This window comes from Pseudophryne corroboree, chromosome 4 (assembly GCF_028390025.1).
Source record: "Pseudophryne corroboree isolate aPseCor3 chromosome 4, aPseCor3.hap2, whole genome shotgun sequence".
Taxonomy (NCBI): Eukaryota; Metazoa; Chordata; class Amphibia; order Anura; family Myobatrachidae; genus Pseudophryne; species Pseudophryne corroboree.
The window spans coordinates 752,430,119-752,447,576 of record NC_086447.1 but is presented as its reverse complement, the minus strand read 5'-3'; the positions used below and the strand labels follow the sequence as shown (position 1 = coordinate 752,447,576).

Genomic DNA, 17,458 nt, shown 5'->3' with positions numbered 1-17,458 from the left:
GCAAAGTGCCGGGTGCTCACACCCTAACCGGGCTTCTCAGCATGCAGAACGCTGCGAAAATAGAAAATAATTCCAGATTTCCAGGGCCAATAACCGGTATGGCTATAGGATATATTTGATATATTTGCTGTAAACTGTTTTTTTTGTTGTTGCAGACAGAAGACTTTATATGACCTATACAGTACATTTCACCTGGTGAGAACATCAACCTTTAAAAGTTGTTTAAAAGGTGACTTTTGCAATTTGCAAACAACATTAGTTTCTAATTATTTCCATCCTTTTGGATTATATAGCTTTAGGCGTAAACACAGTTTCAGCATTAGACTATTTGTATTAGCATGCTCTGTAATGTGTCATTTGGATATGAATGGATTATTAGGATATGGTTGTCTGAGTAAATGCACATTCCACACTACTGCCAGGCTTCAGCACAATGTAGTCTGCCAGTCATGCCCTATGCTGCTGGCGTTTGGGGAAAAACAACTCCATAAACAGGGTTGTTAGGGTGAGATGGGAGCTGCCAATGAAACAGTGATAAAGACACACACGGTACACCGCATTTCACCATTATACCATTTATTTTAAACTATACTGTCTTAATTTCGACACTTGTTATATTGCTCTCTGTCTCCCTCTATTGGACATACAGTAAATGTACTGAGAGGAAATCTTTACAAGAACAAATGCATATAAACTGCATGTTATTTTTGTATATGTTTGATATAAGAGTTACTATATATTTTTTATATAAAAGTTATTGTATATTCTTAATGGCATCAGACAAATGAAGTGCATCACACCAGCACAATGCAACTTAAATGCTCACACTGTAAGAAAACAAAGATGTATGGATATATTACATCTACTCATGCACTTAACACCACGTGTTAAATATATAATTTTACCTTTACCCAGACTCTTCCCATATGTATTAGAGATCATGTGACACTCTGCTGCCCATACTGGGCTAAAATACATGCTCTCATAACAAATATTGGAATGCCCTGACCTCTTCACTCACTACTTCCCTGACCACTCCCGGAAACTTCCGGATACATTCAAAAGCTTGTCAAACATATAAGCACACAAACAGCTTATTTTACCTGTAATTAACTACATATCTAGTACATAACTTAACCACTATTCTATTATCTGTGGTAATTTCCCGCACAAAAAAAAGGGTGTTTATCACAATAAAAGCCTGATGGTCAATTCACGCTATTCAATTAGAGACTATTTGTTTCATGCAGCAAATTACACTGTATTGCGTGAAAATACATACTGTAGGATCTGCGAAACCTATGCATTTTTTCTACCACAATCGGGCAAAAAATGGTCACTTATCAGGGATTTGGTTTCTCCTGCCTGGGGCAGGTGAAACAAAGTTCATAATAAGCACCGGCATCGGGTCTAATAGGATAGCCCGGTCGGCAGTAATTAGCCACAGTAATTTACCGAGGCTAATAGGATACCAGCCTAAGAATAAAGACAGACAACAATTCTGACATAAATTTACATTTTAAATGGTGGCAGCACTAAAGAACGGACAGGAATACCAAACACACACACAGAACCAAACGCTGGTGTTCCACTCTCCTTGCTACAACTCACTTGTTCAGGTGGTGTAACCATTTCCCATCCAGGACAATAGCTTAACATAGAAGCTACCTTTCTCTACCGCCATATACACATTAACAAACCATCCAAAAGAAAAGGGGGAAGGAGGGGGGGGGGGGGGACCGGAACAGAGGGGCAGATATTCTGCCTCACGCCACTATTAACTTTAAATGATCCTGGCATATGGTCATCCTATCATATAGAAAATTAGTCGAATTACATAACACCACAGAGAGTTTTAGAATAACATGGGAACAATTCCACCCATTTCCCCTCTACACTGACTCCTCGATTGTTGGGCTTGCAGATACTTAATATCCATTCTTTTTGGCTAAAGTTGATAGCTGGCCTCAATCATTAAGCTACTGATACATATTATTATCTCTAGTCTGTTGCACTTGCAGCCTGGTTCAAATCGGTTATAAAGATTGTTGTTGCTAATACTGTTCTCTTCCCCCTCCTCCTCTTCAGTTTCTTTTTTATGTTCCTTACAAATTTTGTATTCCTTGTTGATTTCTTATTTACTTTCTGTTACTGTTTGTGGAGACCAATAAAAAAAAATATATAGAAAAACTCCTTCAGAGGGCATAAAAGCTGTTTTTAAAGAAAATACACCTGTGCTAAACATCTGTTCATATTTTGCAGATTTAGCTGCACAGAAAAGCCACAAGTTATTGTTGGATATACTGTATGCAGCTGAATTGAGAGGCTTGTCCCTACTTCTGGAAATGCTTACTTGTTAAATATAATCTTTCCTTTTTCTCTCATTTGTTTGCAGTTAATGTTTAACCCATTCAGTGCTACTGTACATGCAAAAGTGCAAAATAAAAATGCACTTGTAGCACTGCAGCATGGTTTGTCCGGGAGAAATGTGCTCCTCTACTTGCTTTGCTCCTAATAAAATTACTGAAACTGGTATTGGAATGTAACCAACCTGAAATGTGACAAAACAGGGTCAGCACACATGTGAGAAAAGAATCAGTGGCAGAGGAGTTAAAAAGGATACACCAAAGAATGAGGTTTGCCACCCTTATTGTACAATGGTCACCTTTATTGCAAACTATTAGATCACTGTATCTGACGGATACAGTAACAGGCCATGGGAAAACTGAAATGGAAGGGATAGGATCAGCTTGTCATAATGCTGTGCCTGCCAGCTGTAATCACTGGGAATGTGCACTGGAGAGGAGAGAGAAACAGATGAAGGTCATTTTAGTGTAATGGGTATGAAGCGCCCACTGGGGAAATAAGGAACAAACTAAATAGTGCACTGACTTAGGAGCTATCAGCAGCCTGCAGAAGGGCACAGCAGCCCAGGGTGTTACTAATGTATAAAATATTCCACCCTCCAACTACCCCCCTCCTCATTCGTTATACTGCTAGATGCACCAATGTTTGGTTTGGCCCAGTTATCAATGGATTAAGAGATGAGACATATACTAGGGGCCAGCTTGTAGGTAGTGGGGCCTACCAGGGATTTTCCCAATATGCTAGTGGATTAGTATGATACTGAATGAGGCTGGCAAGATATGAGTGATTGAAGCTGGATGTATACGTCATCAAGTATAATACATATATAGATCAGTATCAGACTGGACCATGAAGGGCCCACCAGGGAAATGCAGTGATAGAGGCCCATGCTTAAGGGGTGTGGCCAGCCCCCCAGATTCTTGGCCAGTCATTAGAGACCATGTAACGGACCCTCTAATAGAGTAACAATGTACAATTTGAGAGCACAGTCTGGAACCTGACATTAGAGGAAGAGGTGATCTGGTGATCTGGTAATCTGGCCTACCAGTTTCCCCTGTAACGTTGCCCAGTCCGACCCTGATATAGATAATAATTATATGTTGTCCATTATTAAGTATGATGATACTATATATTACCAGTCAACAAGCACCAGCACGCCCTTAAAATGTGTGATTCACAGATTACTCATTATGAAATTACTGGCTCCTTCATTTTGGAGAATTTGCCCAGGCCTGCTTTACTGTTTTTTTGTGTTGGCAGCCTAGAAAAAAAAACATCCTTTGGGGCACATTCAATTCATCACATTCATTTTTTTTCCATGCCACATGAAATTACAGCAGGCTGCACCGTTTTCGCTATTCAATTAGCCAAGAGTATTTTAACCGTGGCAATTACAATAATATTTATTGTAGCTATTTTTCGCTGCTTCAGAGCAAGTGCAAAGTCGGGGAGAATCTGTATTTCAAGGTAAAAATGTTGGGACTATAGGGGTCATTCCGACCCGATCGCACGCTGCAGTTGTTCGCAGTGGTGCGATTGGGTCTGAACTGCAAATGCACCGCGACCGCAATGCGCAGGCACGACGCTGCCCGGTGTCAGGAAACGCCGGGCAGCGTGGGTCCTTACGAAGAACGCGAGCACATCGGCGATCACACGGTGATTGACAGCAGGAAGATGTTTCTGGGTGGCAACTGACCGTTTTCCTGGAGTGCTGTGGAAAACGCAGGCGTTTGCAGGGCGGGTGTCTGACGTCAATTCCGGGACCTGACAGGCTGAAGTGATCGCAGCGGCTGAGTAAGTTCAGAGCTACTCAGAAACTGAACAAAAACGTTTTGCACAGCTCCCCTTCACAAGCGTTTGCACACTTGCTATGCTAAAATACACTTCCCCATAGGCGGCAACTATCTGATCGCACGGCTGCAAAAAACTGCTACCGTGCGTTCAACTCAGAATGAGGGCCTTTGTTCAGAACAGAGTCCGAGGAGCTAATTATAGCTTTACTAAAACCGGGTAAGGATCCTCTGATCCCTGACTCTTACTGTCTCATCTCCCTTCTCTCCGCAGATGTGAAAATACTAGCTAAGGTGCTTGCTCTTCACTTGGGTCAGGTCATAACTTCAAATGTCCATCCAGATCAGAAGGCTTCATGCCAGGGAAATCCACCACAGATAAAACTGCAGTGCTTGTTCTCCCATCTTCAGGCTTCCCATGCTGCCAAAGCATTTGATTCAGTCGAGTGACCCTTCCCCTGGGAAGTATTTGTCCAGTTTGGTACCGGCTTGGTTTTTCTAAGTTGGTTTTAATTGTTTTACTCAGCCCCACTGCCCGAGTCAGGCTTTATCTAAGCACCTTTTAACCTGGTCCAGGGGGACTAGACAGTGCTGTCCATTGTCATCCTTTCTCTTTGCCTTGCGATAGAGCCATTTTGGAGTGTAAACTTTGCAGTCATCCTTACATTAAATGGCTTTGTTTAGGTGGTGGAGATGACAGGGTCATTCTTTATGCTGACAACCTCATCCTCTTTGTTGCTGACTCTCAGTCCTCCCTACTTTCTGTTTACATTTTGAGCGGAACTGGGAAGGAGCACACCTGGAAGGATTCCCCATATAACTTTGTTGTGCCTACAGAGGCTTCCTTCATGTACCCCCGTCCTCTGCCAGCCCCCTAATATGGCCCTTTAACACTGATACTATTTCTGATCTTTAAATAGGCCCACTGAATAGTCCAGTTTCTTACGTTGCTAATGGAGAAACCCTGCCTCCACTTTGTGCCTTGCAACACAAAGTTCTCATGTTTGGTATGATATTGTTTTTATGTTTTCTTCTTTTTCGTACGTATTTCCTTACTTGTTTTATGTAACTAAACACCAATAAATGTACCTTATTGAAAAGAAAAAAAAAGTCTACAATTTTTAACCTGATGTTACTAAATGGAAACATTTAAAAATCATCCAATATTTTGGTTTTGGACAGTAATAGATATCTATAATGTTATCCAATTTTTATTTGCATGTTTTTTTAGGGTACAGGCTAATTTCCCCATTTTTTTCAATATTTAATGTGGCTTTTAATATGAAAAACGATCATGCACATTTTGTTTTTCAGTTGGATGCTGCGGGAATAAGGAATGTACTCATACACAGCCACAGTAACCGGAGACTGGGCGACGGGCGTGTTAGGCGCAGTCATTTTTGACGCAAAAACCTTCTGACTATTTGGATATGCCCCTTTGTGTGTAGATGAAGCCAACGAGCATTATAAGAGCACAGCTCAGACGGATTTATAATCACAGATGCTGTACAGAAAATTGCCATCACCTGATGTTCTTTTAAGTACCCTGTATGACATGTATAAATTCTCGGCAGCAAAGTGTCCATGGAAATTACGTTAAATGTTGGCAGCTCTGCCTTGTTTAAGGCCACTTTTCCTGCATCATCAATCATTGTGGGATGGAGTCACCTAAACATGAAGAAATATACTTCTGTATAATGTCCTGTACGCCACGTACCATTACATATACTGTACAATCACTATTGTGTGTGTGTTTATAAACATTCCTGCATCCCACAGGCCGGCACATCCTGTAAGACTTTTCATCGCTGCGGACAATTAGAAATATGCAGCTTTGGCGACAGAGATTCTGGGGAAAGAATTAGAACATTATTGAGAATCTGGTAAACACATTATAACTGGAAGTTCTACTTTCATTTCATAGCCAGCTGGACCGACCACATAAAAATGAAACCAATATTTATGTACTGTAAAGACTATTTCATGCCAGTCTCAATTGGTTTTTAATTAGATTTATTTAATATATTCTGCTTTATAAAGCTTCTTAAATGTAAGTATCACTTCAATGGCTGCATGTTATTCTTGTTAATCCAGGTTCCATGTATAAGAGTAATGCTATTCCTTAAATAACCTATTGGGGAATTCCAGTATAAATAATTAGTAAGCAGGCAAACTGACCTTCCGCACGGAAAGGATTAAAGCATATTAACGGCAACTTTGCGGCTTGGCGGGCAGATCTGTGCATGTTACAGATGCACGCTAATCATGGCTCCGTCTGCGACTAGGAGCACCCGGCGAGGCTCACCTCCGGGAACGAATGGGACACGCGTGTGTCGTAGAAACGCATACGCCCCATTCAAAGTGAATGGGAGCGTTTCTATACGCTCAGCGGCATGCTGAGGCACAGGCGCGCTGCACACCCCCGCCTGCGATGCAGCCACGCTCAATGAGTGTGGCTCCATCTGTATGTGAGGTGTACATAGAGCACACAAAAGATACTACATATACTGTACTCATCAAGACCAATCCAACGGACATAATAATAACACAATTGTATTATACTCTATCCTAACATAGGACCAGATTCTGATTTGGAAGTAAAGCAAGTAACTTTGTGTCTGGAACAAACCATGTAGCAATGGAAGGGGAGCAAATACATTTATATTTTTCTGCACATGGTAAATACTGGATGCTTTGGCACGTAGCCCACAAATTGTTAGACAGCTTTATTTTTACAATGCAATGTAGATTTCAGATTGGACACAGCCCACCCAAATCTAACTCTCTCTGCATAAGTTACATCGTCCCAACCTGCAGTGCAACATGGTTTTGCCCAGGTGCACAGTTACTTGTTTGTTTGTTTTTTGCTTTACTACGATATCAAAATCCGGCCCATAGGATGCTACACCAACCCAACATAAATGGATCGCAGGTAGGGTTACCACCTCATCCCTTTAATTCTGGACACATATTAATTACACAGGTTCTGTGGCTGATTAAAACGAGGTGAAATGGAGTCTTGAAGTCAGTCAGCCAGCCAGCCACAGAAGCTGTGTAATTAATATTTGTACACAATTAAAGGGATGAGGTGGTACCCTAATAGCAGGGCATGACTATAAAATAGTCATGCATATTGCCTATAGACCTGTCTTCTGGGAGATGCAGGGAGAAACTCTACAAAGGCACAGTGGACAGGTTGAGCAGACATGATTTGCATAATCAAGGCCCAACTGTGGCCGCATCATACCACACCTGATCATGAGCTGCGATGCCCCAGTTCAACACTGTCTGTGAGGAATCTGTGTCAGTAATGGCAGCCCCCAAAATGGTCTCTGTGTTATATGGCAGTCCTTTCAGAAGTAAATGTATTGTGGCGTTATTGTGGAAGAAAGTCACACTGTATTATTTACAAGACATACAGTTCTGACACACACACACACACACACACACACACACACACACACACACACACACACACACACACTATATAGACATGTACTTATTTATTATTTTGGTAAGAGAGTATATGATTTCTACAACAACTAATATGTTTCTCTTTAGTTGGCACCAACAACTAATTTGTATATTGTACATGACAAAGGGGGTAATGCAGAGTTGATCGTAGCAGCAAATTTGTTAGCAGTTGCACAAAACTATGTGCACTGCAGGGGGGGCAGATATATAATTTGCAGAGAGAGTTAGATTTGGGTGGGTTATTTTGTTTCTGTGCAGGGTAAATACTGGCTGCTTTATTTTTACACTGCAATTTAGATTTCAGTTTGAACACACCCCACCCAAATCTAACTCCCTCTGCACATGTTATATCTGCACCCCCTGCAGTGCACATGGGGGGGTCATTCCGACCTGATTGCACGCTGCACTTCTGCGCAGCGGCGACCACAAGAAGATTAACAGGAGGAAGGCGTGTCGGGGTGTCAACTGACCGTTTTCCGGGAGTGGTCCAGGGAACGCAGTCGTGTCCAGGCGTTTTGAGGGCGGATGTCTGACGTCAAATCCGGGACCTGCATCGCTGGATCCATCGCAAATGGTAAGTAGGTCTAGGGCTCGTCTTGTTTTACTTGAAACTTTTTAAGCATAGCAGGGCTGCACAAGCATTCGCAGCCCTGCTATGCTAAAACACACTCCCCCATAGGCAGCGTCAGGTTGATAGCATGAGCACCAAAAAGCTGCTACGTGCGATCAGCTCGGAATGACCCCCATGGTTTTGCCCAACTGCTAATAAATTTGCTGCTACGATCAGGTCTGAATTACCCCCAAAGTCACAAGAAGCAATGAAACGCGTAGTGTAAAACATTAAACAGTGCATTTGCGGTTGGCTATAAATTTAGCTTAAATGTAACCAGGAAACACTGCATTGCCTAAAGGTGCTATACTGTGACCAGAATATATCTTTTTTAAAGTGGTTAAAAAAAAAAAAAATTCTATCCTACACCCCTGTTCTTCTCATTTTTTACATTTGTTTTACAGAGTTACAGTAGAAACCGAGGAAACGTAGTACAAGTTTTCAAAATGGCCATATTTAGTTTATTTACATGATAGCGTATGTGTTCAATAAAATAAATATGATTATTCATTGTCAGTACAGGAAACATCCATGACAAAACTAAAAGTATATTTATTTATGCAAGTAGAGCCCTCCCTGTACCCTTCCTGTCTCCTCTCTCCTGCTGTTTATCTATATTACACAGATGAAACAAGGAGAATGGGCCGAGTACATCTTTAAAGCGCCTTTAAAATGTGAAATAAATATGCTCAACTATATAATAATATACAGTCACATTTAAATGTCAGATCTCTGACACGTTGCTGCTTTGTTTTTGTTTTTATATTTGATAGGTTTAAAATAAATAAATAAATAATATTAAATTTTAACTCTTTCTACTAGCTGGCAGCAGAGGAGAAAGCGGGATAAAGATCAGGGGGCATTTGTGTTCAGAAAAAGGAAATTGCCCATACTATATTTGCTTTGGGTAGAAGAAAAAAAAAGTAATTGCAAACAGCTGTTTAAGGTTCTAAGGGGTCTATTCATGGAGCAGAGAAAAGCCCTTTATCAGTGATAACAGGGTTTTCATTGCTTCCTCCAATTCATAAAAGGGGTTACCATGGAAAAATCTATTTATCCAGCGGTGCCCCTGATCAGTGTAGAAATCGCTTCCCCATACACTAGTATGTGGAGAGCAATTCATAGAAGCACAGAAAGCTCAGTTTCCCGTTTCGCTTCTCTAAACAAATTCGCCATCTCAGGATGGCGTAAGGAGGCTGGAGAGGGGAGAAGAGCAGTGGAGACTGCTGTCTCCCCACCCCCTCCCTCTTCTCCCTACCCCCTTCTCTGTCACCAGCCAGTGAGAGGTCCCCAGCGTTACAAAGCAGGGGAGCTGAGATGGATGTCCCCGACAGTCACCTGAGACTGCCAATGCTGACTGTAATCACTCTCCCTGCCGCCTTCAACACCCCCCAAGCTGCTTACTGCACTCCTGCCCCACCGGGGCAACAGCAGCAACACTCTGTCCCACAGCCCAACTGATCTTGGCAACCCTTGCCTCCACTGTCAACTCTCGTCTGCCTCCATTACCCGTGCTGATGTTGGTGCTGCAGGGAGGCTGGGGAAGACGTCTTTCCCTACCCTCCATGCTGCTAGCGGGAACTGGGTGCAGTCACCCTGCGTGGCCATCACCAGCTCCTGGAGTACATGGGGACTATTCAAGCTTGTTGGCCCCAGCTTGTCCTGTCCGACTGCCTGCCCCCCTTATTCTGATACTCTGCCCCTTAGCTGAATTGCTGTGATCCGATACATGAAATGACCAGATAAATCCTTATTTGAAGTTTTATGTAGGCTTACCATACTATCCCTTTAAACCGGGACACACAGGTTCTGTGGCTGGCTGGCTTCAAGCCTGCATTTCACCTGGTTTTAATCAGCCACAGAACCTGTGTAATTCATGAGTGTCCCAGTTTAAATGGATGGGGCCGGATGTAATGACGTCCGAGTTGGCCGGAGGTGAGGGTTCCCAGCCAAACTCTGAATTTTTCTTTAAACCGGCAATCATTAACAAGGCAAAACCACGCCTTGTAAAATGATTGCTGATTTAAAAAAAAAAAAAAGAGTCAGAGTTTGGCTAAGAACCTGCAACTCTGGCCAACTTGGACATCATTACATCTGACCCCTGCTATGGTCAGCCTAGTTTTATGTAGCTGGCTCATCTTCTGTACCATGGGTTCCCAATCATGGTCCTCAAAGCACACTAACAGTCCAGGTTTTAAGGATAGCCATACTTCAACACAGGTGACTTAATTAGTACCTCATTTATTTTGATTTCACCATCTGTACTCAAGCATGGATATCACTCAAACCTGGACTGTTAGAGTGCCTCAAGGACCGAAGCTGGGAATCACTTCTCTGTACATTACTTGAACATTTACAGTAATGTGTATTTTGAAATTCTAGTTAGGATATTTACCATATTAGGCACCTAGTCAAAAATAACTTCTGTGTGAACTTTTTAATTGTAGTTCTGTGGAACTGTCAGTTTAGGAAGTAAGGGGTTATAAAGGGTAAACTGCTAAATGGAAAACGAAACCAAAATCTATACAAATATCCTGTAATCCTGTTTATGGAGTTGTGTATAGTGGTGGACATTCCCATGTTATTCTACTAAATTATGTGTGAGGTCAACCAAAGTTTCCAAACTCTGAGCTATTCAACTAAAGACCTACGTTCAACTAGCGAGCAGCCCTGGAGGAAGAAGTTGACACTCATTTCTACTCGCACAGTATGCCCAAGAGACTTTGGGGGACATGTACTAAGCAGTGATAAAAGTGGAGAAGTGAGCCAGCGGAGAAGTTGCTCATGGCAACCAATCAGCATTGACGTAACATTTAAAAGTTGCATACTATAAAATTACACAGAGCAGCTGATTGGTTGCCATGGGCAACTTCTCCACTGGCTCACTTCTCCACTTTTATCACTGCTTAGTACATGTCCCTCTTTATCCTGGAGAACAGACTCCGCGGCTCAACCAGCAGCTAAATGGATCTGACTCTTAGTCCACTGTGTACATTAATACCCCTTTTACACCAAAACCCCGGGTCCGACCCGGGATTTTGAACACGGGAGTCTCCCGAGTCGGACCCGAGTTCAGACCCCAATTACACTGCACTTCAACCTGGGTTATTCCCGGGTCAGCACCGTTTACACTGAACCTGTGTCAGCCCTGCTTTTGCCTGTGGATGTCATTAAAATTGGCCTTTTAAAACTGATAAAGATGAGGTCACAAACGGTAACGGTGGTTCCTGCTCCCAGCACTGCAGCAATGATGGTAGACAGAGTAGCAAAGACGGGGTCTGGAAAAGAGTCAGGCTGAGGGTGAAGCTCTGGCTCACACTGTGTGTCAGCAGTGTCTTGGTGTAGATCAGGCTGTGAGCAGATTGGGGATATTGGGGCAGATGTATTAAACTTGGAGAAGGCATAAAGAAGTGATAAAGTGGTGATAAGTGCAAGATGATAATGCACCAGCCAATCAGCTCATAACTGTCAATTTATATATTGGAGCTGATTGGCTGGTGCTTTATCACCTTGCACTTAGCACCGCTTTATCACTTCTTTCTGCCTTTTCCAGGCTGAATACATCTGCCCCATTGAATGCTAGTCAGGCTGTGGCTGTAGTGAAGGGAGCAGGCTACAGAAGCTGCATAAACGCTGCTGTGATGCTCCATGTGCACTGTCTGCGGGCCACTGACAGATGACATCATCTGCCAATGCCACAGAAGCTCCAATCAGCTTCTCTCTGCAAAAGCCAGGTCAAATAACCCGGGTTAGAAGCGTTTACACTCCCACAGCGCCCGGGTCCGGCCCTGATCATTTCCAGGGTTGGATTGCCGGGTAACAGGACTCGGGTTATTTTTTTAGAGCTCATTTACACCAAGCCCTGACCTGGGTGAATCGGTAATAACCCGGGTTATTCCTTTGGTGTAAAAGGGTATAACTTTCACTCTAGAACACATGTACTGTACTGGTAATAAATATAAATCTTGGTAAAAAAAATGCATTAACGTGTGACAAAAAGGTTGTGCCACAGTCTAACATTTTAAACGCAGTTAACATTTTAGTATGTGATGGAGCCGACATACTCATAACAGACCACTTATCCTTTGTTATGCCATGTTTTAGGTGTTAGTTACTGAAATATACTTTAACAGCAGGTAGGGGAATCAAGCAAACTTGCTTCTAACATTGGCCCCCATTTATCAACAAGTTTCCTTGCTGGAAAGTCATTTTAGGTGGTAAATGGGACCAATTGCTATTTAACCAGGCTAATAGCGCTGCTAACTAGCAGCGCTATTAGCCTTTAATTTTCCCTATACTGCTGCACACTAAAGTGTATTTAACAACGAGCGCTATTTCTGAAATAGCACTCGCTAACCTATACTGGCCTTGTCTGCTCCGAGCAGACGTTATGACACCGCTGCAGCGGAGTCCGTCCAGCGCTCTGGCTCCCCCCTCCCGCAGTAATCCCGGCATGCATCACAACTGCCGGGTTGCTATAGAAACAGGAAGCCTGAGGAGTATACCCAATGGCTGCCGCACCCAGAAATGACTACCGCGCATGTGCTGGGAATTAGCATAAACCAGCGCATGCGCGGTAGGAGGCCGATCCGGGGACATAGTTTAATCGTCAGCGCTGATGTAAGGTAAACATCAGCGTTGACGCGGCAAATACCGCATTCGCTCGCCGTGGCATAGGCTCTTCTTAAACAGAAGAGCGCGATGCCACTATACCACGGCGAGTGAAAACGGTATTTACCACTTCACATAGTGCTGCTTTATAAATGGGGACCATTATATTTTATGGCGATGAGCTCCTCCGGATAATAAGCAAGCTGTATAAAGTATTATACAAGTACAGTGTTAGGCAACCAGTTGCTGATTACCTAAAATCAGCATCTGCTTAATGTTCCTCAGAGCATTATAAGCATGCTGAGACTTGCAGTTCCACAGCTGATGAGCCACAGGTTGCATAACTTTGACCCAGATGTTATAAGTAAGCTAAGCATGTTCCTGTTAATTGTGTGACAGCACTATCATTCACTTTCAGTGGCAGATGTATTTAAGCACCTTACAATTTGCAGTTAGAGCATACATATTATATATCCCAGGGCAAAAAACACATATAATATAGGCACATGTTTGCATCCTAATGATCTCAGTTTGTGTCCTTTTCTGTGTTTGCCCAGATTAATAAGATGCTGGCAAACTGGAGGTTGTTTATATTTGATTTAAATACCTGGCCAATTTACTGGCATGTCTGCCTAGCTACAGCACATGTTTACTGGGTATATAATAATAAGTAATCAAGATGGTTTCCATGTAAGCACAAACCCCGGGCATGACAGACATAAGATATTTATATAGCAGGCCGGTTAGACAGGCTACATGCCTAACATACAATGACGAGGTGCAGAATACACAGGGCTATTTTTATCAGACCTCACTAAGGCCCATATTTATCATTGGCTCCACCTGTGTCACAATGAGACAAAAACTATAAACCACATAAATTATATGACTTTAACATTCATGAATAGTCCAAATAATCCCAGCATGCTGCATCCACTATAAACTAGGCAACTAAAAGTGACCAGGCATGTACTGTACATTATCCAGACATCAAGTAGGGCAGGTGCTGCATAAATTTGGGAGTAGGGGGCAATGATAATCCGTGTTTTATTTCTTGGCAGACATAAACATCTCTCTACCAGTAAGGTCTGACTCACAGACATATTACAAAGGGAGAGTGCTTTAATACAACTCTCACAGACCTCACAATACAAATAAATACTTCATTAGGAATTAGGCCTGAATGCCGTTATGCCCGCAGACAACTGTTTATTTACTTTCAAGGCTGGTTCTCATACATGCACTAGGAAAATGGATAAAGTTGTGGGCACAAATGCTTTGTTATGGATGTGCTTTCCATGCACCTTTATGTGCTGCACTTTTACTATACAACCTGTAGTACTGATGGAATGTGATAATAGGGTGTGCAGTGCTTTAGAATGCTGGACGCAGGGCGGGATACACTATCCTCAAAAATGCGGTCAATCCCCCGAAAATGCAGTTTACAGAGGTTTCATGGCAAACCCCCATATGTATCAAGCTCTGAAAATAAAACTTTCCATAGCTTATAGGTAACACCATCTTTAGATAGTGTTGTCTAATAGAAACCCATGGACTTCTTACAATAGACTTCCCCGAGAGGGATCCTAGTGTCCTCCGTGACCATTAGTCCTCACACCGCAGAGGACAGCGCTTAACGGGAGAGCTTTCCTATGCAGGTTTTGTTTTTGTTTTTTTACTCTTTATTTTGAAAGAGTGGAAAACAGTATTATACAACATTAATAAAAAGTCAGAGAATACAATATACAATAACATATTCCATTAAATGTTGTATAGTAAATTATACATCCAAATATATGGGTGGTCTTTAGTTTGCAGTCTGTCGGGATCCCGACACACAGTATACCAGTGCCGGAATCCCGACAGCCGGCATACCGACACTTTTCCTCCCTCTTGGGGGTCCACGACCCCCCTGGAGGGAGAACAGATAGCGTGCCACTGTGCCGCAGCGAGCCCGCAAGGGGCTCATTTGCACTCGCCATGCTGTCAGGATGCCGGCGGTCGGGATTCCGGCGCCGGTATGCCATACTACACCCCAAATATATAACTGTTGTAGAGTCCATTTAGTTTTTGCATACATGCATAACAAAAAAAGAAGTACAAATACCTTTGGGGAAGGGGGTGGGGTAAAAGGGTAAAGAATGAGAGGGTTAGAAAGAAAGGTCATACAGTATGAGCAAATTGTTTACAGTGTAATTGTGGCAATGTGTTATTATGCAATTATTGAAGCCGCGCCTCCACCCCCCTGCCTCATGCCGTGAACATCTCAGCTTTGCTTGCATACTGCCATCTGGCTACCTCCCACTTGCCTGCACCTCTTGTCATCTGTCTGTCGCCCCTCCCCACTAGATTGTTAGCTCTTCAGAGCAGGGCCCTCTTTCTTCTTGTTATCTAAGCCCTCGTCTCGACACATTTCACTCGCAGCTCTCCCATACTCAATGACCATCTTTATCCTGCTAGTAAAGGCTCATCTCCATCTATGGCCACCAGCCTCTAGTAGTACGATGATCACTCCATCAATACTTACATCTTAGCTGTATTATGTCTTGAGAACGTGTGGTGCTCTGTTACCTGTACTCTATTTCTGTTATTTATTTACTGTAATGCTGTTTTGTCTCCCTGTACTGTCCTTTGTACGGCGCTGCGAAACACATGTGGCGCCTTATAAATAAAATGTAATAATAATAATAATTAAGGAGAACTTGTGGCGAGATTGGAGAGTGGGAATAGATGTTACAAGGTAATTGTCTCTGAAAATATTGGTACCAAGGGCTCCATACTTCTGAGAATTTATTTACAGAGTCGTGGAGCAGGGCAGTAATGTATTCCATTGAGGCTACAAACCAAATTGTATTAATTACCGCCTGTAGGGAAGGAGCAACAGTTTTTTTCCAGCGAGCTAACTATCAGTATCTTGGCGGAGTTGCAAATATGGTGACATAATTTGCTCCTGGGTCTAAAAAATCCTTACCAGTGGTTTACAAAGTAATGCTTGTAGTGGACTTTTGGAAATTGAGGTATTGAGTATTTTACCCATAAGAGAAAAATGTCATTCCAATAAGAGCTAATCAATGGGCATTTCCACCACGTACTCTATGTAACAATGTGCCCTTGGAACCACAGTTTCTCCAACAAAGATCTGAACTTAAAGGAAAAATATGATTAATTCTTATAGGAACCATGTACCACCTCGAGTAAACCTTGAAGGCATTTTCTTTAAGGTTCGAATTTATAGAAGCTTTGGCGACCAACCCTCTAATTTCCGACCATTCCTCTTCCTCCAAATTTATACCCAAATCTTGTTCCCGGGCTAGTTCGAATGGTTATTTGGGAGAGGGGGAGACGGCCAGGGAAGAATATAAAATTGATATAACGCATCTACGATCTGGATTATAAATACAAAGTCGTTCATAAGGGTTTGGGAGTCTGAGTTTACTAGACTTACTTAAAGAATGCATGAAACTGGTAATCTGCAAGTAGTCAAAGGGGTATATGCAATTGCGGTCGAAATTCCCGAAATTGTCGAATTTCGGGAATTTTTCGCCCAATAAAAAAAATCGTCAATGCAATTCAGTGCTTTCCGTCCAAAAAACGGACTTTCAAAATTCGACTTTTTGAAATTCGACTTTTGTCAAATTCGACTTTTCTGCAATGATACAAGTGCTGCAATTCGACCAAAGTGTATTCAATTGAAGTTTGGAAATTCGACAACAGTGCTTTTAGACAGTAAATTCTACATTTTCAATCCGCCACACTTTGGTGGGTGAAACTAATAAAAAAAATTTAAAACATGTTTTTTTTGGTGTTTTTTTTATTGATAATAGCAAAACTATTTATATTAGAAGGGATTAGGTACTTGGTTTGTCTTTTTTGGAGGCACAAGTATTATTTATATATTTTTTAAAATAATATTTTTTTTCATTATTATTTTTTTAGATGGAATATTAAAATCCCGGAAAAAAATGGCGTGGGGTCCCCCTTCCAAAGCATAACCAGCCTCGGGCTCATCGAGCTGGTCCTGGTTCTAAAAATGCGGGGACAAAATTGACATGGGATCCCCCGTATTTTTAAAACCAGCACCGGGCTCTGCGCCTGATGCTGGTGCAAAAAATACGGGGGACAAAAAGAGTAGGGGTCCCCCGTATTTTATACACCAGCATCGGGCTCCACTAGCTGGACAGATAATGCCACAGCCGGGGGTCACTTTTATACAGTGCCTTGCGGCCGTGGCATTAAATATCCAACTAGTCACCCCTGGCCGGGGTACCCTGGGGGAGTGGGGACCCCTTCAATCAAGGGGTCCCCCCCCCAGCCACCCAAGGGCCAGGGGTGAAGCCCGAGGCTGTCCCCCCCATCCAAGGGCTGCGGATGGGAGGCTGATAGCCTTGAGGAAAATGACAGAATATTGTTTTTTCCAGTAGTACTACAAGTCCCAGCAAGCCTCCCCCGCAAGCTGGTACTTGGAGAACCACAAGTACCAGCATGCGGGAGAAAAACGGGCCCGCTGGTACCTGTAGTACTACTGGAAAAAAAATACCCAAATAAAAACAGGAGACACACACCGTGACAAGTACAACTTTATTACACACTGCCGACACACACATAC

At 42.6% G+C, this 17,458-nt stretch overlaps 1 protein-coding gene and 1 long non-coding RNA gene across 3 annotated transcripts in view; one reads left to right on the top strand and one right to left on the bottom strand.

The window, feature by feature from the left end:
• Positions 1 to 6,217, top strand: part of LOC134910304 (uncharacterized) — a 52,767-nt gene extending 46,550 nt beyond the window's left edge. Inside the window, exons 2-3 of the long non-coding RNA XR_010176165.1 lie at positions 156 to 229; positions 5,472 to 6,217. This is a non-coding gene — a long non-coding RNA (uncharacterized LOC134910304). The remainder of the gene's footprint in view (positions 1 to 155; positions 230 to 5,471) is intronic.
• Positions 1 to 17,458, bottom strand: part of RIN2 (Ras and Rab interactor 2) — a 333,537-nt gene that overhangs the window by 92,631 nt on the left and 223,448 nt on the right. The window lies entirely within an intron of this gene.